Source organism: Crinia signifera, chromosome 1 (genome assembly GCF_055691185.1).
Source record: "Crinia signifera chromosome 1, ASM5569118v1, whole genome shotgun sequence".
NCBI lineage: Eukaryota > Metazoa > Chordata > Amphibia > Anura > Myobatrachidae > Crinia > Crinia signifera.
Window position 1 is genome coordinate 231,421,105 of NC_139217.1, and position 23,535 is coordinate 231,444,639.

The 23,535-nt window shown below is 44.1% G+C and overlaps 1 long non-coding RNA gene across 1 annotated transcript; it reads left to right on the top strand.

Moving 5' to 3' along the window:
• Positions 1 to 1,808: 1,808 nt before the first annotated feature.
• LOC146070886 (uncharacterized) lies at positions 1,809 to 13,202 on the top strand. Its single transcript, XR_014472980.1, has 3 exons — positions 1,809 to 2,013; positions 11,699 to 11,788; positions 13,028 to 13,202. It is a non-coding gene; the product is annotated as an uncharacterized LOC146070886 (long non-coding RNA).
• The last annotated feature ends 10,333 nt before the right edge of the window (positions 13,203 to 23,535 follow it).

The following is a 23,535-nucleotide window of genomic DNA, read 5'->3' on the forward strand; positions in this document are numbered from 1 at the left end:
ACGTCGGCGTGGAGTTGATTTTAGATAGTGTGGAGAGCCAGCGAGCCCGAAGCGTGGTGAGCGGACGCTGAATACATGTAAAAAAATCCGCGTCCCCTCGCGGGGCTCGCCACGCTTCGGGCTCGGTGGCTCGCTGCGCTCGCCACACTATCTACAATCAACTCCACGCCGACGTGGATAGTGGGGGTATTAAAAGGTCGGAGGACGCGTACTGCCGCCCCTCGCGGGCTCGCTGTACTCGCCACGCTCCGGGTTGGCGTTGATAGTGGGGGTGGCATTGACAATGGGGGTGCATTTAACATTGCGAATCGCATTACATGCCACTTGCTGGCATGCAATGCTATGCGATATTTAATTGTACAATCAGGGTCATTTTCCCGAAAATCGCATCGCATACCATCGCATAGTACCTGGGGGTGTGCAAGGATGGAATAGCATGCAAATCGGCATGAAATGGCCGCTAAATCGCATCGCAGATCAAATTGGCCGCAAATCGGCCGATAAATCGGATGCGATATCGTTTACGATTTACATTACATCGGGCGTCCTGATAATACACAAGTACCAAAAACACATATATGATCCCCTAATTATTTTACAAAATTACAGTATACATAACAATGGGAACACTTCAGAGGCCCTTCTCCCAAAACATCTCCAATACTTCAGTTAATTTTTCCAATAGGCAAAATTAAATTAAAGGTGATTATATAATTTTCTTTAAAGAGACATTTTGAGAGCAATCATAATCTGGCCCTTATTCTGATCGGTGCGGATATTCCCGCATTCTTACGGAGCGGTCCGCACGCTACGGTGTTTTGCCGCATGCGGCCATCGTCCGTAGAAACGCCCACGTGTCCTCCGCATTCGGACGGACTCACTCTTTAAGAACAGGGCGTGTTTACGGACGACATACAAACCATGCGTGTGCGGGAGAAACACTCAGATTCGGCACGGTATTACAGAGTATTACAGAGTATGCTCGGGAATACCGCATCCGAACGGGAGCCAAGCGGTGCTACCGCACGTAAGCGGAGTATTTACGCCAAACAACCCACTATTAAGTATCTTCTGCAAGACATCACATGACCCACTTGTTCAATTACCTATCCTCATAAAAAACTGCTTATTTGGAATTGGAATCAATTAGATGCCAATATATCCTTACAAGCATGCCTAACACATGCATTGCACACATTAACCCTTACAGCAATTGAAGTGCAATGGTTTCAATTAAAGCACTGACAAGCGTCCTATTAGTGAGTAATGAGTAAAGGAGTAGATTCTATTGGGTTCAGGTGTTAATGCTTGTAGTCATTAGGCGTACGTTCGCCTACCGCATGAACGAGTGGTGTCCGCAAAGCAATAGTACACTTGTGGACACCGCACATTTCTTCCCCTTTTGATCGCGTGCATTCGGAGTGCTATCCGAATGTACGCCCCCCAACATAAGTGTACTCCCCCGTGTCCGCCCATGTTTCCGCCCCGTTTTGCCCACTTTGAAACTACGCCCATGTGACATTCCGCATGACGCCCATAATACGCCCATATTTCCCGACTGATTGCGGGGAACAGTTTTGTACGGGATTTGGCCGAACTGGTACGGAGTCAAGGCGTGGCACATGCGCGTTGCGTTCTCCACGCATGCGCAGACGCCGAAAAGACGCGATCCGTAAGAATGCGGTAAAGTCCGCGTCAATCAGAATAAGGGCCCTGATGTTACACTATGTGCTAATTAAGGAATTATTTTGTATAACTGTTGCATGCCTGCCAACATTCATGGTAAATGATTTATTTTATACAGTTGCGGGCACCAATAGGTTAATAACTGATCTGCTTATGGATGACAGCAAGTCAGAAAGTCTATAAAACAATTCAAGCTGCACTATGCCAGCAGTGTGTGGGAGCTGCCTCTGCCTTATCCCTGATTGGCTTCTCATGTATGAAATTACACCTTGGACTGCAATTGTGCATATTCGGGACATAGTGCAACACAAGGAAATAGAATGAAAGGTATAGTTATTAACATTATTTTCCTAAAATGTTCTTTTGTAATATGTTTCTCTAAAAGGTTGATATACTTTGTTTTAAAATAATACTCTACTGTTATGTAGTTTGTATGTAGTCTATTGTTAATGTTACTGTGCTCAAGTGCTTTGTAGTATACATAGCATTCCCTATTTCTAGTTAACAAATTGAGCAATCCTCAATTGCACCATGTGTATTTCTTGTGCTAAGAAAGGTGGTCAGGTCCCCTTCATCCTGGTGGAGCCTGGCAACCCCCCTTTTCCTCCCACTTACAGAGCACAAGTGGGCAAACAGTGGAGGCATCATAGCCCTGCCTCCACTATAGAGTGCCTGTTTTTACAACGCTATATATCAGGCACAGAGCCACAATGACATGATCATGCGACCATGCCCCTGGCTGCATCGCCAACCGCTGATCAGATTGCCCCTCTCAGACCATGTATGGTTTTAAGCAATTGTTCAAGAATGAATACTGCAGTACTAAGGCCTTTAGTCAGCTCTGATCGCAGTACGAATTTGTTTGGAAATTGGGCAAAACCATGTGCACTGCAGGTGGGGCAGATGTAACATGTGCAGAGAGAGTTAGATTTGTGTGAGTTTTTTTGTTTCTGTGCAAGGTAAATACTGGTTGCATTATTTTTACACTGCAATTTAGATTTCAGTTTCACTTTCAACACACACCACCCAAATCTAACTCTCTCTGCACATGTTACATCTGCCCCACCTGCAGTGCACATGGTTTTTGCCCATTTTCCAAACAAATTTGTACTGCAATCAGATCTGAATAAGGGCCTATGTGTGAGCAAATTACCAGCTGGATCTATGTAAATAAGAAACAAGGGCTGTAGTGAAAAGATCAATAGCAATGTTGACATCCATTCATTCTTTGACATCCATGACATGTAGTGAGTGCGTCCACAATACATTGACAGCTAAAATGACGATATGGTCAAAAAGTTGAATGAGGGTTTTGCTACAGAATGAAGGGTTAGCCTTCGGGGTGGGTTGAGGGGATGCACGAGGAGGGCTGTAGGTCTGACCTAGAAGTCACAGTAACATGACCGCCAATGCCAGCATAATGACCATGTCAACGTGATGAATGTCGACATATATCCAGCCCACTGACAGTATACAGTATGTATTGGCAACAAAGAGAGGTTTGCTGCTAACTAAGGGCCTTATTCTAGTTTACTCTTTCTGACAAAATCCTTCTTAGATGGACAAAACCATGTGCACTGCAGGTGGGGCAGATGTTACTTGTGCAGCAAGAGTGAACTAGAATAAGGCCCTAAGTAAGCACTGGTTGGTGTTGCTTTAAAAGCAAGAACCTGATATAGGTAGCTTGGTCTCTGGAGATGGTATTGATTAAAGTGACAAGCAGGCCAGCCCTCTATTAATTGACTTCCATAACTACACCCTGTATGGTTAGAGCAGCAGAGATCAAAATACCCCATGGTTATTGGGGGCCTCCATTAAAAAATGTACAATGGATGCTTAGAGCCAGGGCCAGCCTAAGGCCAATTTTTTATTGGTAGGAGAATACTGTACATATTTCAGTACTTTTGAGTGTGGTCTTACAGGAAAGCCAAGTTGACGTTCTCCTTACACGTGCCTTCTGTAATAGTACCCCTTACACATTATGCTCACCGTTTCAGTACCCCTTACACATTGCCAACAGTTTTAGTGCCCCTCACACTATGAACACAGTAATTAACTTGTCTGCAACCCTGGGTAGTTCATGCTGCCCCTGGGACATGCACAGCAGCCAGGAAGTATTATCTGAACCTGTGTCCACAATACACTACATAGTACAGTGACGAAATTACAAATAAACGACAGCTCTGTGGCCTTTCCTCACTGTGTAGTGTGGTGCTGGATACAGGCGCTGATAATATTTCCTGGCTGCTGTGACCAGGGGCGGATTGGCCCACCGGGAAACCGGGTAATTTCCCGGTGGGCCGGTCCACAAGTGACCAGAACAGGCTGCTCGCCCCCCTGGCTGGGCCGCGGACCGCACGACTACAGCGTTCAGCGGCCGTGGCCGCAGCATCCATCACATGCCCATAAGAAATATGGCCGCGGCTATCTGCGTCACTGAGAAATTCAAAGATGGCCGCGGGAGGGCAGCTGCGCATGCGCAGCTCCACGCTGCTCCTCCCGCGGCTCTATGCAGAAGTGGCCAGGAGGACATCGATCGCGGGTGCGCGGGTGACGTCACCGCGCACCCGGCTAGTCGGCCACTACTACACTATAAAGTTTTAGCGTCAAGTGTGAGCGGCTGCAGTGCAGCGTGGTTGTCCGGCTGAGCAGCTGAAGCAGCATAAAATGTAAGGCTGGAATCTTTTCTTTGGGCTTGGGATTTGGGCTCTGTTTTAAAAAAATATATATACCTGGTTTTAATATAATATACAGTATATGTACTGCATGTGGGAGGGGGGTTCTTTTTGCTGTTATTATGCGGAGGGGGTGTGTGTGATGGGGTCTCTTCACAAGTGTAAGTGCATGTAAGCTGCTGCATGTGAAGAAGTTTTGTGCCCCCCTTATGTGTGTGTGTATATATTTTTTTTTTAAAGGGGTACAAAACTCCATCAGGGTGTGTGGCATATGTATAATGGCATCAGGGAGTGCGGCATATGTATAATGGCATCAGGGAGTGCGGCATATGTATAATGGCATCAGGGTGTGCGGCATATGTATAATGGAGCATCACAGTGTTTGGTATATGTATAATGGGCATCACGGTGTGAGGTATATGTATAATGGCATCACAGTGTGTGGCATATGTATAATGGGCATCACGGTGTGCGGTATATGTATAATGGAGCATCACGGTGTGTGACATATGTATAATGGAGCATCACGGTGTGACATATGTATAATGGGCATCACAGTGTGTGGCATATGTATAATGGAGCATCACGGTGTGCGGCATATGTATAATGGGCATCACGGTGTGCGACATATGTATAATGGCATAACGGTGTGTGGCATATGTGTAATGGAGCATCAGGGTGTGCGGCATATGTATAATGGCATAACGGTGTGTGGCATATGTGTAATGGAGCATCAGGGTGTGCGGCATATGTATACTGGCATGACGGTGTGTGGCATATGTATAATGGCATCACAGTGTAAGGTATATGTATAATGGGCCTTGGTAAAATAGGGCACGCCCCATACTGATAGGCCACACCCCCCAAAAAAATTGGCGCGCCTCCGGCGCGCAAGACCGTTCCCCCTGCTCCCCCCTCCCATTAGGGCTGCTTCCAGATATTTCCCGGGCTGGTTTTATTTCCCAATCCGCCCCTGGCTGTGACTGTGTCCAGGGCTGGGCAGAAACTACCCAAAGGGCCAGATATGATAGCATTGTGCTGGGTATGTAGAGGGCCAGAAAGCCCTCCTCTGTGAAGTGCTTTTCTCAGGCATGTACCCAGCGTATCCCTAAAACTGGCCCTGCTAAGAGAATAATCTGCAGTACACAGAATGCTCTATTGTAGCTTAACAAGCAGATACTCATTAAACATCTCTTTGTGTTTGGGCCTAAATCCTGTAATATTATAATGCTCCCAACATCACCTTATGTTCTGAAGAAAAAAATCACTGAAGTCCAGCAACTGGATGGACGTTGTGGCTGGTGGTTTTAAATAGAACTTTTGTCATTTACTGTATAATGTCAATTACTTGCATAGTTGCCTACCCTCCTGCATTCTTCAGGAGACTCCCTGAAATAGCAGCAATCTCCCTCTCTCCCTCCTTAGTCTAGCAATCTCCCTCATTTCACCTAGCCAGAGCCGGGCCTAGGCATAGGCAAACTAGGCAACTGCCTAGGGCAGAGGTTCCCAAACGCGGTCCTCAAGGCACCCCAACGGTCCAGGTTTTAGGTATATCCATGGCTCAGCCCAGATGGTTAAATCAGACTGACTGAGTTACTAATTAAGTCACCTGTGGCCAAGCATGGATATACTTAATACCTGGACTGTTGGGGTGCCTTGAGGACCGCATTTGGGAACCTATGGCTTAGGGTGTTTTGAATGCCTAGGGGCACCAGCAGCTTCTGCTGATTAAAATGATATGCAGCATGCCTATATTCTGTGTGTGAGTGAGGCTGTATCTGCATATGAAATAGCGTATTCATGGAAATCACTGTAACATAGCATTCCGTATGCAGGTACAGTCGCACACAGAATATAGGCATTATCATTTTAATCATCGGACGCTCCTTGTGTGTCCTGGTCACATAACAATGCAAATTAGACAATTTTTTTTTGCAAAAAAGGCACCCAACTTTAGCAGAACTGGCCACAATCTGCATGGCCTATTGAGGCAAGATGTATGAGGAGACATCTGTATCCAAGCAGAGGCAGAGGTCACAGTGTTATCGGCTGTGCAAGTGCTGTCTGCGGGTGGGTTGGTTGTGCAATAGTGTTCGTCATATGTGTAAGGGGCATTATGTGTGTCATGTATAAATGCATTAATAATGTGCAACATATGTGTAACAGGCATTATGTGTGTCATGTGTATAAGAGCATTAATAATGTGCAACATATGTGTAATGGGCATTATGTGTGTCATGTGTATAAGGGCATTAATAATGTGCAACATATGTGTAAAGGGCATTATGTGTGTCATTATGTGTATGAAGGGCATTAATAAAGGTTGGCATAATGTGTAAGGGGCATTATGTTTATAAGGACATTAATAATGTGGGTCATGTGTAAGGGGCATTACTGTGTTGTATTATCAGGGGTTCAGAGAGAAAGGGGTAGGGAGTACAAACTACCCAGGCCAAAGTCTGATGGAAGGGCCCAGTGGGGACCCCGGGGCGCTGCTGGGAAAGGGGAGCAGGGTCAGAGGCAGAACTAATGGCGGTGCTAGGGGGCACCAGCCAAAATCTTGCCTAGGGCGTCATTTAGGCTAGGGCCAGCTCTGCACCTAGCCCACATTACACTTTTACATTTTGGGGGGGAAAAGAAATAAGAGAGTGATACATTTATATTGAATCATCAGCACCATTTCCCAGCACTTTAGCAAGTATAGTAACTCTTACTTACTGCTTTGGGGCTCATCTACATTTGGATATGTCATGTTAAAAGATCCCTCTCATATGTAGCAGCACACACCCACACTTCTAAGTGCCACGTTCACAGTCTTTATCCACAATCTCTCCATATTTGGAGCTAGGCACGTCCTTTGGATAGAGCATGACACGCCACCTCAATGGGGCACTGTGCAAAATTCTGCTACCAACTATAATCTCCCTGAAACTAGTTTTCAAACGTAGGCAAGTATAAGTACCTGTGCAGAGTGATCAGCCGCAGTCAGCTCTGGGAAAGGGCTACAAGGCAAGTATTAACTAGTGTTTTTGTAAGATTGAAAGAGTAAGAAAATAAAGTGAAATAGATGAAATATAGAAAATAAAAATAAAGAGGAAAACCTTTTATCTTCTTGAGGCAATAAGTAATAATACTTCTAATGATTTATAAGATTATGTATAATATTTGCATGGTTTTGTCAAGACTACACACACATACTGTAATCTGTATGAATTCTACTTATTGACATGTGATATTACTAACACTGAACAATGTATGTAACTATCCGGTACTTGTGTATTTGCAGGGCGCCCAATTTACATACGTACAGCACCATAGGAAAATCGCATTGCATGCAGTTTTGCTGTGCTATGCGATGCGATTTTCCTTAGTTAATATTCAGTGCACCCCTGCCCACGGATTGCATCCCATGTCATTTGCGAAGCGATGCAATTTTTCATTGTATAAGCACATATGCGATGAGATGATACTTCATTTTAAAAGTACCCATGCACACCCTAACTATCCACGTCACACCGAAGCGTGGCGAGCGTACGCGGTTACGCGTCCTCCCGACCTTTTCATACCCCCAATATCGTCATTGGGGTGGAGTTGTTTTTATAAAGTGTGGCGAGCGCAGCGAGCCACCGAGCCCGAAGCGTGGCGATCAGACGCGGAATACATGTAAAGTAATCCACGGCCCCTCGCGGGGCACGCTGCGCTCACCACGCTTCGGGCTTGTTGGCTCGCTGCGCTCGCCACACTTTATAATATCAACTCCAAACCAACGTGGATAGTGGGGGTATGAAAAGGTCGGGAGGAAGCGTAACCACATCCCATCGCAGGACTTGCTGCGCTCGCCACGCTTCGGGGTGACGTGGATAGTGGGGGTGTGCATGGGTGCTTTTAAAATTAAGTACCATCACATCTCATCGCATGGGTGCTTATACAATGAAAAATCGCATCGCACCGCAAATAGCATGCGATACGATCCACGGGCAGGGGTGCACTAAAAATTAACTAAGGAAAATCGCATTGCATAGCACCGCAAAATCGCATGCGATGCGATTTCACTACGCAGAATAGCCCACTAGGCAAATAGCTTAGTGGGCGCCCTGCAAATACACAAGTACCAACTATCCTTAGATGCTCTGTCCCTGCAGACTGCCTTCAAATACCTCCCTACATTATTTTCTGTAAGCAAGAACAGATTCTAGACCAAACTGGTTTGTTGTATGAATTGGTTTATTTCTCTCTGGCAATTAATCCTACATTGTTTGTGTGTAGAAAATCCAGTCAGAGCTGGGTTTTCACTGAATGCTTTTTCCATGATTAAAAAGGCTGGATTTTGTTTTCTTGAACTCATTTCCAGAAATGCTGTATTAACCACTTGAGTGGTATGCCAGGTACGCACCCCCCCCCCCACCCCCCTAGCCCCCCCACCCCATGGCCACTCTGCTGTCCCCTCCCATCACTTCCCCTCACCTCTCAGCACTGGCGTTTGTACGCAGGAGTTCCCCTGCCCCCGCCACCATTAGTTCTAGTAATAAGCAGGCATCAGGTTTGGGGATGTTTGGCGTGGCTTGGGGGGACTCGGGATTTCGGGCTCCTGAGCCGCCCCGAACATCCCCAAGCCTGCCACCTATTATGATCGGCGGCTGGGGCAAAAACACTGTTTTTGGTATGTACTTGTTCATAAACTATTCATATTAGCAGGGAATTGTACGGTCGGTATAAGCTGGTGAATGGCTTGAATTCCTGGACTGATTAGTATCCTGCTAATCACAGCCTAGTTTATACATTACTAGGCATGTGCACCGGCCACTTTTATTGTTTCGTGACACGTGTTTTGGATCCGCATCACCGGCAGTGTTTGGGATCTGGATCTGTTCCAAAACACCACACTTCAGTGTTTCATGTTTCCTATTTTGGATCTGTAGTTTTTATTTCTTTTATAATTCCATTAAAAAACAAATCGCTAAAATCGCAGAATTTGTGTTTGTTTGTTTTTGCTGCTACACTACTATTAACCTCAATAACATTAATTTCCACTCATTTCCAGTCTATCCTGATTATCTCACACCTCACAATGGGCCTTATTTTGGTTCATTCTTTCTGACAAAATCCTTCTTAGATGGGCAAAACCATGTGCACTGCAGGTGGGGCAGATGTAACATGTGCAGAGAGAATTAGATTTGGGTGGGGTTTTACTTCAAAGTGAGATCTATATTGCAGTGTTAAAATAAAGCAGACAGTATTTTCCCTGCACAGAAACAAAATTACTTACCCAAATCTAATTCTCTCTGCACATGTTACATCTGCCCCACCTGCAGTGCACATGGTTTTGCCCATCTAAGAAGGATTTTGTCAGAAAGAATGAACCAAAATAAGGCCCAATGTTGTTTTTAGGCCAAAAGGTTGCACTGAGGTAGATGGATGACTATGCTAAGCGACAGAAATGGGCGACACAAACACGTGGCCCATCTAGGAGTGGCACTGCAGATGCAGACAAGATGGCAGTTTGGAAAACTAGGCCCCAAAGAGCACATAATGCCCCCAAAAAAGGTGCAAGATGGAATTGTCCTCCCACCCTTATGTTTTGTAAATAGGACATGCACACTGTCTTTAACAAACCAATCATTTTATTTACAGGGTCTGCCACATGACTGTGGCTGAAATGATTGGTTTGTTTGGGCCCCCACAAAAAAACAGAAGGAAATCATCTCTCCCTGTACAAAGCGGCTCTACAGAGGCAAGATGTCATCCTCACCCCCTTTAGTACGTGCATCCTCATCCTCACAGATTATCAATTCATCCCCGCTGGAATCCATAATCACAGTTCCCTCTGTAGTCTCTGGAGGCAATTGCTGGTCTTCATTGAAGAATTGATAATTAATTTTGATGAACATCATCTTCTTCACATTTTGCGGAAGCAACTTCCTATGCCGCCCGCTGACCAGGATCCCGGCTGCACTAAAAACTCTTTCGGAGTACACAATGGAGGGAGGACAACTCAGGTAAAATAGAGCCCCTCTCTACAGGGACCTCTAAAAGTCCCTTTTTTCCTGCCAGTACAGGTACACACTATCTGACATGTCTACCTGGATGCTGTCACCAATGTAATCCTCCACCATATTTTTCAATGGTGACAGCATCACATGCAGTGACAGTAGATATGTCAGAAATCATTGGCAGGTCCTTCAGTCCAGACCAGATGTGCAAACTCGCTCCTACCTGCCCTGCATCCCTGCCAGCAACACTTGGTATCCGGACTGATCATAGACTGACTCATGATAGACAGTCACATGATCGACGTCAAAAGGTCGACTGACTCAAGCTGGCAGTGTCAGAACCGACTTAACATGTGGCAAGTTGAAACGGCTGGAGAACATTGCACAACACAGAAATCAGTCTCCACTGCGCTTGAGTCAGGTGTATGCCTGCTCCTTTGCCTATTTCGTTGGTGGCTGTGTAGGCTTGAATGGCCTTTTGCTGCTCCTCCATCCTATGCAGCATATAGAGGGTGGAGTTCCAGCGTGTCACAACCTCTCGTTTGAGGTGATGGCAGGGCAGGTTCAGGAGATTTTGATTTCGCTCCAGGCTTCGGCAGGTAGTGGCAGAATGGCAAAAGTGACCCGCAATTTTGCATGCCACCGCAAGCATCTCCTGCACACTCCTGTTACTTTGGAGGAAATACCGCACCACCAAATGAATTGTGTTGGCAAAACATGGCACATGTTGGAAATTGCCCATATGTAATGCCCGCACAAATGTTACTGCCATTGTCCAATACCACAAATTCCCAGAAGAGTCTAAGTGGGGTAAGCCATTGCAAGATGATTTCCCTCAGTTTCTCTAAGAGGTTGTCTGCGTTGTGACTCTTACTGAAAACAGTGATACACAGCGTAGCCCGCCTTGAAAGGTGCTGGCGTTTTGGAGATGCTGCTGTTGCTGTGGAAGGCGAAGCATCTGCGCAGTGGGCTGTCACAGTCATATAGTCCCTCGTTTGCCCTGAACCACTTGTCCACATGTCCATGGTTAAGTGGACAGTGAGTACAACCACATTTTTCAGGGCACTGAGGACACTTATTCGGACGTCTCTGTACATCCGGGGTATCACCTGCCTAGTGAAGTGGAATCTAGACAGGATTTGGTACCAGGGACAGAATATCTCCATCAATCCCACTCCACTGATGGCAGACACTAGACGCACGTCTAACATCAACATAGCTGTCATGGCCGCAGTTAAACGCTTTACCATAGGATGACCGATGTCATACTTCTTACTCATCGCAAATGACTGTTGGACAGTCAATTACTTAGTGAAAGACCTAGCGATGTTCTGACTTTCCCTCTAGGATGATGAACGACTCCCAGCAACAGCAATAGGCATAGCGCTGCAGGATCCTCCAGAGGAATTCCGGATAGAAGAGGAGTCAGTCATGCTGGTGAGTAACAAGGGCGTAACTACCATAGGTGCAAGGGGTGCTGCTGCTATGTGGTGCAGAGCTGCAGGGGGCCCATCTTTGCTGTTTAAATAATATTTTGGTACTTGCGTAGTTTCACGGCGCCAGCATGGCGTGCTACTTCCGGGTTCTACGCTCGCCACAATATATGTTAAAAAAAGTAACTTAACTCCATGCCAACATGGATAGTTCATACCTCCACTATCCATGTTGGCATGGAGTTGATTTTAAATAGCGTGGCGAGCGTAGGAGGCCCTTACAAACTTTTGCTCTGGGGCCTATGAATATCTAGTTACGCCCCTGCTGGTGACATGGCCTGCAGAACTACCTCTGATTGGGATCAAGGAGGAAATTGACAAGGAGTGACTTGCTGGTGGGGTTTTCAGGTGCTTGGATACAACAGGATCAAGGGCTTTAGGTGTCCCTGGACTAAACAGTGACTCATGAATGAACTTTAGGTCATTCATAAGCGAGGATGTCCCTAGGTGGCCAACGGTCTTATCCCTGCTTATTGCAGCATTACATAAGTTACATATGGCAAAGCAATTGCTGTCCGGATCTGGATAAAAGTAATTCCAGACCAAACAGGTAGATTTTTTGGTCTTTTGCCCATGTATGGAGATGGCCTTTTGCATCCCACAGACAACAACTGTCTCGCCCTGTGCCTCATTTAAGCAAACCACATCACCATCAGCAGAATTCACCTTGTCAACTTCCTCCTCGGCACCAGCTACATCAATATCTTCCTTCTGGTGTACAACATTGACACCTTCAATATCAAAATCAGGAACTATACTGTAGGTGATCCTTCCAGCATATGCAGATGGCATGCTGCAAATGGTGAAGAAGCTACCTCTTCCTGTACTGTGATGAGAAGGTCAGGCATCGCAACCACCAACACCCTTGGACTCTTCTTGGGGATTTGTGATACCATGACTTTAGAAGGCACAGTTGTTGCTGTGTTTTGATGACAGCTTAACTCTCTTAAAATTTCTAGTCGGGGGGGAGGATGGCTTCGATTGTCTAGTGAGCTGAACCACTAGTCATGAACATAGGCCAGGACCTTAGCTGTTCCTTGCCACTCCATGTTGTAAATGGCATATTGGTAAGCTTCTGTTTCTCCTCCAATGTTTTACTTTACTTTTTTCTTCAACTTACTGAACTTTGGCATTTTGCATTTTATATGTCCTCTACAATGACATCGGGAATCGGCCTTGGCAGATGACGTTGATGGCATTTCATGATCTATATCATGACTAGTGGCAGTAACTTCAGCGCAAGGAGGTAGTGGTTCTTGTTCTTTCACAATTTTATCCTCCAAAGTTTTGTACTCCATTATCTTTCTGGAGTTATAATAAATATGTGGCACACACACACAAACACGGCAAAGCCTGAAAAAATTAGACAGATTTAAAATAACCCTTTTATTTTGGGGCTATTTATTATATGTGGGTGGCACAGGAGAGTGTAACACGCACACAGCAAAACTTTAAAAAATTAGACGGATTAAAAAAATAAATCTTTATTTTTTTTAGTGTGTACACTGGAATGTCACTGGATTGACATGGCTGTTCATAGGCAAACGCACGGGGGGGGGGGGGGTGGGGGGGTTCTGGTTGCCCGGAAACCCCCTCATCTTGGCAAGTGCCTTAAATTATGACAACAATAGCACTGGTATATAATATCAACACAGCTGCCACCATATCATGCAGTGTAAGGGACAGAGCAGAGTGTACCAGCTTCTTCTACCACATTTACTGTATGTGGGGATCTGAGCCCTCAAACATTGCTATGGACCAGAGAGTAGCTGCCAGGAGGAAGAGACAGGAGCCTTAGCATGAAGTGGGAGATTGTTAACTTAGAAAGTGCAGCACTAGTTTTATTATACAAAACGATATACTAGTTCTATTATGTTTGTGTATTTACTCATTATATATTTAACCTTTACCTGCCCAATTATCTGATTTAAATGTGTGAAACAGCCTATATTATAGACCATCTGTACTGTTTAATATTAATATGTACAAAAAAACAATTTTCAGGGCTGTTACTGCTCCACCAAACTCCCATACTTACTCCAATGTGCTGCAGGGTGGAAGAATTAGGATTACATTTGGAAACCCCCCTCTAAAAGTCCTGCGTTTGCTACTGCTGTTGGCTGTATCACTGGACTAGCAGTACCACTGGACTTTAACGTTAGTTCCACTGGACTTGACTTATGTAGCAGTATCACTGGACGGCAGTATTACTGGAACCAATGGTTTACACAATTTCTTTTTAAGTACAATTCAATTGACTCTTATTGTTTTTTTTGTTTTTTTTTTATTCCATACTAGTCATTATCCAAAAATGTTTATATTATTAGCATTTTGCTTTACATACCTATTGTTTGAAATATTCACAACATTTAGTGCGGGGTTGTGCAAATAATCCTATGTGATTACCCATTCATGATATTGAGGAAAACAACATGGCATGGATCCATATTTGTCATAATAAAGCTTATTTTCACTTTTAATTATTGTTGCATCCACGGCATATATTGCTTTTACTGTACAGTTCTATATACATTTAAACTTAAAGGATGAGCGTCTAGGATTGTAGGGATTTCTGGATTACTTGCTATGTAGGTCAGTATTTAATCCTGTTCTCTGAATAGCACAGTTGATCAGTCCAAAATTGCATTACTTTTTATAATTATCATAACCATCATAAAGCAAGAACTAGTGCATTGAAATGTACAATAGCACTTTGCCTACAATTGCTATAGAAAATAAAAGCTTTTATGACCTATCAACCCTAAACCAGTGCCGGCAACAGAACTCTTGGGGCCCCATACACTGATCTCTCTAGGGCCCCCCCCCTTCAAACGCTATCACCCCCCACCTCTATGCTAGAACATAAACTGTACGCACTGCAACCTACGTTCTATCACACTGACACACTCCCTCACCCTGCGGTCTGCGTTCTATCACACAGATGTGCTCCCTCACCCTGCAACCTGTGCTCTGTCACACTGATGTGCTCCCTCACCCTGCGACCTGTGCTCTGTCACCCTTAAACCTGTGCTCTGTCTGTCACACTGATACACTCCCTCACCCCGCAGCCTGTGCTCTATGACACTGATGCCCTCCCTCACCCCATGGCCTGTGCTCTATTATTACACTAAAACGCTCCCTTACCCTGTGGCCTAGGCTCTATCAGACTGACACACTCCCTCACCCTGCGGTCTGCGTTCTATCACACTGATGTGCTCCTTCACCCTGCGACCTGTGCTCTGTCACACAGATGTGCTCCCTCACCCTGCGACCTGTGCTCTGTCACACTGATGTGCTCACTCGCCCTGCGACCTGTGCTCTGTCACCCTGCAACTTGTGCTCTGTCTGTCGCACTGATGCACTCCCTCACCCCGCAGCCTGTGCTCTATTATTACACTAAAACGCTCCCTTACCCTGTGGCCTAGGCTCTATCACACTGATGCACACCCTCGCCCTGCAGTCTATCACACTGATGCACTCCCATGGTGCAGTATACATATGTCCGGTGAAAACGCACTGTTGCTTGATCATTAAATTACTTATTGAATGAATATATGGCACTAGGGCTCCACTTTGTGAGGATTTAATATCCTTTTTAACTCACAATGTCTGTGTCTCTATATATTTTGCAACTTTTTAATGTATCCAAATAAAAGTTACATTTTCTTTAGTGCACCACAAAGATACATTCTTCCCCATTTCCTTTAATTGTTTACTAACTGAAGGTAACTGAAGCAGTTTTGTTTTACAATGGCTTTGTCATTTCCAGAGTATTAAGCCAGGTATATTTACCTTCTAAGGTTTTAACAAGACTGTCACTGCATTCCAGAGCATGCTTCCTTCAGCGCTGTGTGTGCCCAGCCAACAGCGCAGGGATACAGCAGATATTGTTGCTGCCTCTGCAGAGATCCAGCAGCCTTCCAGCGCTGCAGTGTCTGCATCTGATCTTCACTCCATATCTGCCCGTCAGCACTCATCTCCTGCAGCTTCCACGCTGCCACCGCCATTGTCATAGGCCAAACTCCATGTGCTGTACAAACACCTTCCCTGAACATGGGGACAGCCATGTTCTTTCTGGTCACATGATATTCCTCATCCTACCCTGTGAGACTCTCTGCTGTGTTAATTGCGCAACCAATCACCACACCTCTGCTGCTAAATAGGTGCTTGGTAAGTAAAACCAGTTGCCAGTGCTACTGATCCGATTGTGCTACCTGTATAGTTTTCACTCTCTCTGTGTCTCTAAGCTGCTTCTAGGTGGCGTTATCCGGGGCTTCCCTTCCTGCTCCAGGTCCTGAGTATTCCAGCATGCAGCTTGCCTGGCTCCATCGGTGTTCCGCCATCGTTGAATCTCCAGCTCCATCGGTGTTCCGCCATCAGTACTCACGAATCAGTCATTCTCCAGCTCCATCTGTGTTCCACCTTCTATACTCACCATTGGTGATTCTCCAGCTACACTGATGTTCTGCCATCGATACTCAGCATCAGTGCATCTCCAGCTCCATCAGTGTTCCATCATCAATACTCATCTTTGGTGATCATCCAGCTTCATCAATGTTTCACCATCAGAGATTCCCCATCGTTTTCCAACTTCATCACCTGTGAATTAGTGCGCTATTATCATCTGGACTTTATCTTTTAGAGAGACGCAGGATGCTAGGGACGGGATAGAGAGATGAAGAGCGCTAAGGAGGGGATAGTGAAGTGTAGGGTGCTAGGGAGGGTTAGTGATACGTAGGGCGCTAGGGAGGGGATGGAGAGATACCACACAGATCAAGCCGTCTGGCAGGGGACTGATGAATTAGCACTAAACTGCCACTGTCCCTGTCAAGCTGAGCCAGCCCTAGGCTGGGCATGTATACCCTAGACGTGCCAGATACCCTAGGCATTTGCCTAGTCTGCCTATGCCTGGGTCCGGCTCTGCCTGTGGTATTACTAAAGACTTATGCTTTTACATTGTGGTCCTTCTTCTAGACTAACTGCCCTTGGTGACTCCTGGTAATGCACGGTAGCCTTATGAAGCCATCACAGTTTGTGTACCAGTCAGCTCCAATGCTTGTGGTTGTATCCAGTCCAGATCTGATCACGGGCTTGACAGGCTTATGGTTTATGCACTAATTTGTGCACCAGTGACAGAGGGGGCCTGGTTTTTTTTCTTCTCAGTCCCGGGTCCCACAATTTCTGATGCCAGCTTTGCATGTTTGGCTGACTAGATATTTGCATATTCAGCAGGTGTACAATTTCACTCATTTCTATTATAAACGTAAAATGCAATCAATATGATATTTAAAATTCCAGTATATTTGGTAAAAATAAATTCTCTATAAATTTGTATTATGCTTTAGTGTAGCGATAGGGTGTATTATATAGGACCCTATTTTTACACTAAAGCATTAGTAGTCTATCCGTCTTTTATTTTCACATTTTATAACACACAGTTATCACTATTTATCCAACAGTTTGAAAGTTGGTCCTATTTGTCTCATCTCTAGCCGCCCGGATGAACACGGAAATTCAGCGTCTAGGGTTGCCTAGTTACAGCCACACATCACAGTGGGCGGACACAGAGTTCCCGGAAGCCAGTCCCACAGATGCCGCAGCAGAGATGACTGCACTTACACACGGAGGCTACTTATAGGTAAGATGTTCAAAGCACCTCTTTCGTTTGCACGGCACTAAATGCACTTTATTGCACATCCTGATGAAAAGGTCTATGGGACCTTGAAACATGGACGACTATGTTTTCTTCTTGCATATAAAAACTTTGATTTATACCAAAATCCGTGGAGTGCCCCTTCATTCCTTTGGGCCCTGCCATTAGCCCTAAGGTCTCTACTACCTACCATTGGGACGAAGGCACCACGGTGTTGCCACATTAATCAGAGTGCTGACCAAGCAACTTTGCTATATATACTGTATATGTGTATATATATATATATATATATATATATATATATATATATATGTTACATTGGACTGTTATCCTATTAGGTGCAATCTTTTATTGGTCATTTTCGCCCTATCCAATTATAGGCTGTTTTAATTGGCTGAAAAGCGGCCCATGATCGTGCAATAACATGGAGATTGGGATAACTTCCTGATCCCCACTACTTATCACAGATTATGCTTCTGGTGCCCTGATGATTGGCAGGTATTGGGGCTAATTGGATGTCATTGCCCACTGCATCTAAGCCACAAAATCTATAGCATTCTGGGGCATGGTGCATATATACGTTATGCGGTCAAACCTTTGACAACTGCATTTTTAAACTTCCTGTATCCTGCCCTCTGCCAGGACACCCGATTGTAGTGCCTCCTAATATCACTACCAACATCAGACACAAGTGAATTTAAAGGGGCACAGATTGCTATTAGACACTGGGATGCTGTCTGTCTGCTGCCTAGAAGGGTGGGGACCCAAAACATATATTTTTCATCTGGGACCACTGCATGCAAGTTCCTTCACTTAGTTGTTCACATGCCTGTATCTTTCTAATGTAAAACAAACCAGTTGTTCAATATATGACATAGAAACACAGAATTTGACGGCAGATAAGAACCCTTTGGCCCATCTAGTCTGCCCCTTTTTTATCCTTCAGGTAATCTCAACCCTTTTTGATCCTTATTTCTTTCTAAGGATATTCATATGCCTATCCCAAGCATGTTTAAATTATTCTACTGTCTTAGCCTCTACCACCTCTGATGGGAGGCTATTCCACTTATCCACTACCCATTCTGTGAAGTAATTTTTCTAACATTTCCCCTGAACCTACCTCCCTCCAGTTTCAGTGCATGTCCTCGTGTTTTATTACTTGTTTTCCTTTGAAGAAAATTTCCCACCTGTACTATGTTAAAACCCTTGATATATTTGAAGATTTCTATCATGTCCCCCCTTTCCCTTCTCTGCTCCAAACTATACATGTTAAGATCTTTTAGTCTATCCAGGTAAGTTTTGTGATGTAGGCCATGAACCATTTTAGTTGCCCTTCTTTGTACACTCTCCAATGTATTTATATCCTTCTGAAGATATGGTCTCCAGAACTGGACACAGTATTCCAGATGAGGCCGTACCAATGACCTATAAAGTGGCATTATTACTTCTTTTTTTTCTGCTACTGATTCCTCTCCCTATGCAACCAAGCATCTGACTAGCCTTCCTCATTGCTTTGCTACATTGTTCTCCTGCCTTTAAGTCACTTGAAATAGTTTCCATTATAGTACCCTTGATACTATTGAGCTTTTGGGTTTTTGAGTCCCAAGTGCATAATTTTGCATTTTTTAGCATTAATCTGTAGTTGCTATGCTCTTGACCAAATCTCAAGTTTACCTAGAATAGATCATCAGTCATTTGATTTACCCCTCCTGGTGTGTCTACTCTGTTGCATATCTTTGTGTCATCTGCAAAAAGGCATACTTTCCCTTCAATACCATTAGCAATGTCACAAACAAAGATATTAAAGAGCACTGGTCCAAGTACAGATACCTAGGGTACTCCACTGGTAACATGTCCACCCATAGAATGCACTCTATTTACTACAACTGTCTGTTTCCTAACCTGCAACCAGGTTCTTATCCATTTAATTGTTTTATAATCCAATACCACACTTTCAAGATTATTTAGCAGTCTGCGATGTGGGACAGTGTCAAAAGTCTAGGTATGCCACAACTACAGCCCCCCCTTCATCTATTATTTTGGAGTCAAAAAAGTCAATAAGATTTGTTTGGCATGATCTCCCTGCAGTAAAACCATGCTGTTTTGGATCCTGTAAGTGGTTTAATTTAAGATATTCCACTATTCTTTATTTTAATAGTGTTTCCATTAATTTCCCTACTACTGATGTAAGGCTCACTGGTCTGTAGTTACTTGCTTCTTCTTTGCTTCTTTGCAGTGCAACTACATTTGCTATTTTCCAGTCCTCTGGACTGGAACCTGTATCTAGTGACTGTATCTAGTGACTGGTTGAATAAATCTGTTAATGGCGCAACCAGCACATCTTTTAGTTATTTCACTATCCTTGGATGCATTCCGTATGGCCCCATTGATTTATCCACTTTCAGTCTTGAAAGTTCTGTTAGGACTTTCTCCTTAGTCCATAGAAATTGTGCTGTTTCTTAACGAGTGACTACAAAAAACCATCAAACACTTAAAATGATAACTCCCATAGTGATCTAATTCCTTACTTAATATTTTTCTCTCTTTTTTCTATCTCTCATATCTACTTACCTCCATTTCTATATATTTTCATTTCATCTAGGTCCTATTAGATGAAATAGAAACTACAGTATCTCATATCTAAGGACAGACTAGATGAGCCAAATGGTTCTTCTCTGCCCTCAGTTTCTATCTATGTACTAGTGTACCTAATAAAGTGGTCTGTAAAGGCCCATACACACCAGCAGGGCCAGATTAAGGGGAGGAGCACAGGGGGTCAATACCCCTGGGCCCCCTCTATCTAGGGGCCACCTGTGGTTGGCATGTATTTTTTTTAGCTAAAGGTTTTGTGCATGGGAGTGGGGTAGTGCTGCAGCTTCCCCTATCTGCCAATGTGACAATGATTAATGGTGCTGAGCATCGGGAGCCAAGGTACACTGACTGTACAAGTGTGCAGTGCATGACTGGGAGTTGACTAAGACCAACGAGACTTTGCACAAGATGTCAGCAGCTGAGAGGCTTGTGCTGAGCTCTGCTTGGTGGAGCTCATCATATGCTTCTCAGGCCCATGGAGGACAGCAGCAGCAGTGGCCTTGTCATGGGAGGGTTTTTAATTAGAGGCAGCGCTGAGCCTATAAGGGCTCCTACAGCAGAGTAAAGTACAGAGGGACAAACACAGGCCTTTCATGTGGTAATATATATATATATATATATGGAGGAACTAAAGACCAGCAACATCAGATTTTAGTATAAACAAGAAAAAAGTTTATGGCATTTAAAGTGCAGAAGTGACAAAAAATCGATCAACAAGAGGAGTCCATAAGTAGATTCAAATACATCCAATAACATGGGAATACTTAGCAGACATGGTTCTCCCCCATAGACAGGTCATTGCACGACGGCCGTTTCGGTGCTAGTGTGCACCATAATCATGTCTATGGGGGAGTACCATGTCTGCTAAGTATTCCCATGTTATTGGATGTATTTGAATCTACTTATGGACTCCTCTTGTTGATCGATTTTTTGTCACTTCTGCACTTTAAATGCCATAAACTTTTTTCTTGTTTATACTAAAATCTGATGTTGCTGGTCTTTAGTTCCTCCATATCCTAATTTCCATATTGGGACCGGGCACTCAGTAGTTGACACGAGTTAGTGTGTGCAGTTTATCTTCATATTCTCTCTCTCTCTCTCTCTCTCTCTCTCTCTCTCTCTCTCTCTCTATATATATATATATATATATATATATATATATATATATATATATATATATATATATATATCAACAAGGATACAGCACTCCAACCTTCTTTATGCAGTAAATTGCAGGTTTATTTCAGCAACGTTTCAATAACAAGGCGTTATTTCATCAGGCATATATATATATATTGCTCTCTGACTGATGACAAGGTTTCCACTCATCTGATCGATTAGATTACTAGAAGTCAACTCTGTGAAAACATCAGTCGGAAAGTTATCTGTACGTGTTTTGAAAATATGATGCTTTGACAGCATATTCCGATACTGGTCTCATTTTTGAATTCCAATACCGGGTTTTATTCAACCCATGGTTCTGTCCATCTCGCATTTTCTCACCACTCGAAAGAACTAGTGGTAGACTGATACCTTGTTACCCCTGAGGAAGTCCCGTTTGGAACGAAACGCGTAGGGTGATTTCAGGAAAACATATATCCAAAGTGGTATCAAGAACTGGACAAATCATTGTGAAAACCTTTTATGAAAATGTATTGTTTTTACTGTGTTATACTGAATAAATTTTCTATATTTTTACCAGTGTGTATATATCTTTGGTGAAACACGGATTAGCGCACTTCTATACCCTATCCTTCTTCATCTTTATTCCATACCTTTATTAACAGCAAGGTACATAGAAGTGCAACTATCCCAAGTCGCGCAGAGAAGGTCACAACCCCGCTTTGCTTAGATATATATATATATATTTATATTAATCCCCCCTCTGCAGTTACCCATTGACCAAGTTTATACTGCCTTCTGCCTACTGTGTTTTGACAGTGGAATATTCTCCCATGCAGTTTGCAGCCAGTAATGACAACCGGGAGGGGGTCCCCTATCTAAAGTGACCCCGGGCCCCCCCGAAGGCTTAATCCGGCCCTGCACCCCAGGCAATTTTGAACTCAAAGTAGGTTAGTTTTCTCATTTTTAAATACTTTGAGCTCAAACTCAACTAGTGTGTAAGGCTGGGAGATAAGCGCTGATGCATGCTCCCACATCATCGCCACATCATCGCCCCACCCCCATGTTAAAATCGCTGAGCAATGAGCAATGAGCAGTATCCACTAGCTTAGTTGTTTGTGGGAAATAGTTAGGACCCCCTATTTAACAATTGGTCCAATAGAGCTTCAGTAGATATATTCAATGACAATTGGATAACATTCTTCTGTCCACAGACACAGTCACAAGTTCCAGAGAGCCAGTGACACTGGCTCTCTGGAACTTGTGATCTACAGTTTCTCTCACTTTGAGAGGCTAATTTTTTACTATGGACAGAAGAATGTTATCCAATTGTCATTGAATATATCTACTGAAGCTCTATTGGACCAATTGTTAAATAGGGGGTCCTAACTATTTCCCACAACCATTGCAGTAGTTTACTGCAATAGTCACCACTAAGCTAGTGGGTACCTCCATTTACGCATTACGTAAGAGGATACATTACTTTTGGATTGATTCATTGCCCCTGATGAAGTCCTAAGGGACGACACGCGTCGGGACGCGTATTCATGATATATGTGGCATTCATAAGAATATGAATGTGTGGATGAATTCCTATATTCTGGAAAACCTTCAATAAATGTCCATTTGTTTAAAAAAAAAAAATTGTATTATTGTATGTATATAGCCACTGAGTGGTGATTTATTATAGCGCACCTCTATTTCTCTTTCCATTATTCTTCTATTTGTGCCTTTATTAACAGCGGGGCACTATAGGGGTGCTGCTTATTTAAGCGCATTATTAGGGCCACAATTCTATATTTATATATATATATATATATATATAAACATATACTTTTTACATATGCTACTCACCCCATTGTGGACTACATTATGGTCACATTATATTTGTACTGTGTGCTATACAGGGTGGAACTGAGTTCCACCACCTCTAATTGTGAGGTGGAACATTTTAACCTCCACATTGTCCCTGCACAGTAATTTTCACAGAAAAGCATTCTACTTTGCAGGGGGATGCCAAAAACCCTACCCCTGGCCCTGTCTCTGCCTAATGGGGGTAAGTGAGGGGGGGGGGGGGGTAATTAGGTGGCATAGAGAAAGGAGTCCCCCCACCTCTGCATGACCACTTTATGGGCGGGATGTTATAACATCCGCGGCCCCCCTTCGCCGGACATCGCATTTTTAATAACGGCATATGCTATAACATATGCCGTTATTCATGCAAGGGACAGCTCTTGCGGTAAGAGCTGTCCCTTGCGATGCGGTGCCGGCACTGGACTTCCGGGTCTGTGACCCGGGAGTCCATCTGCGCATGCGCAGACCCC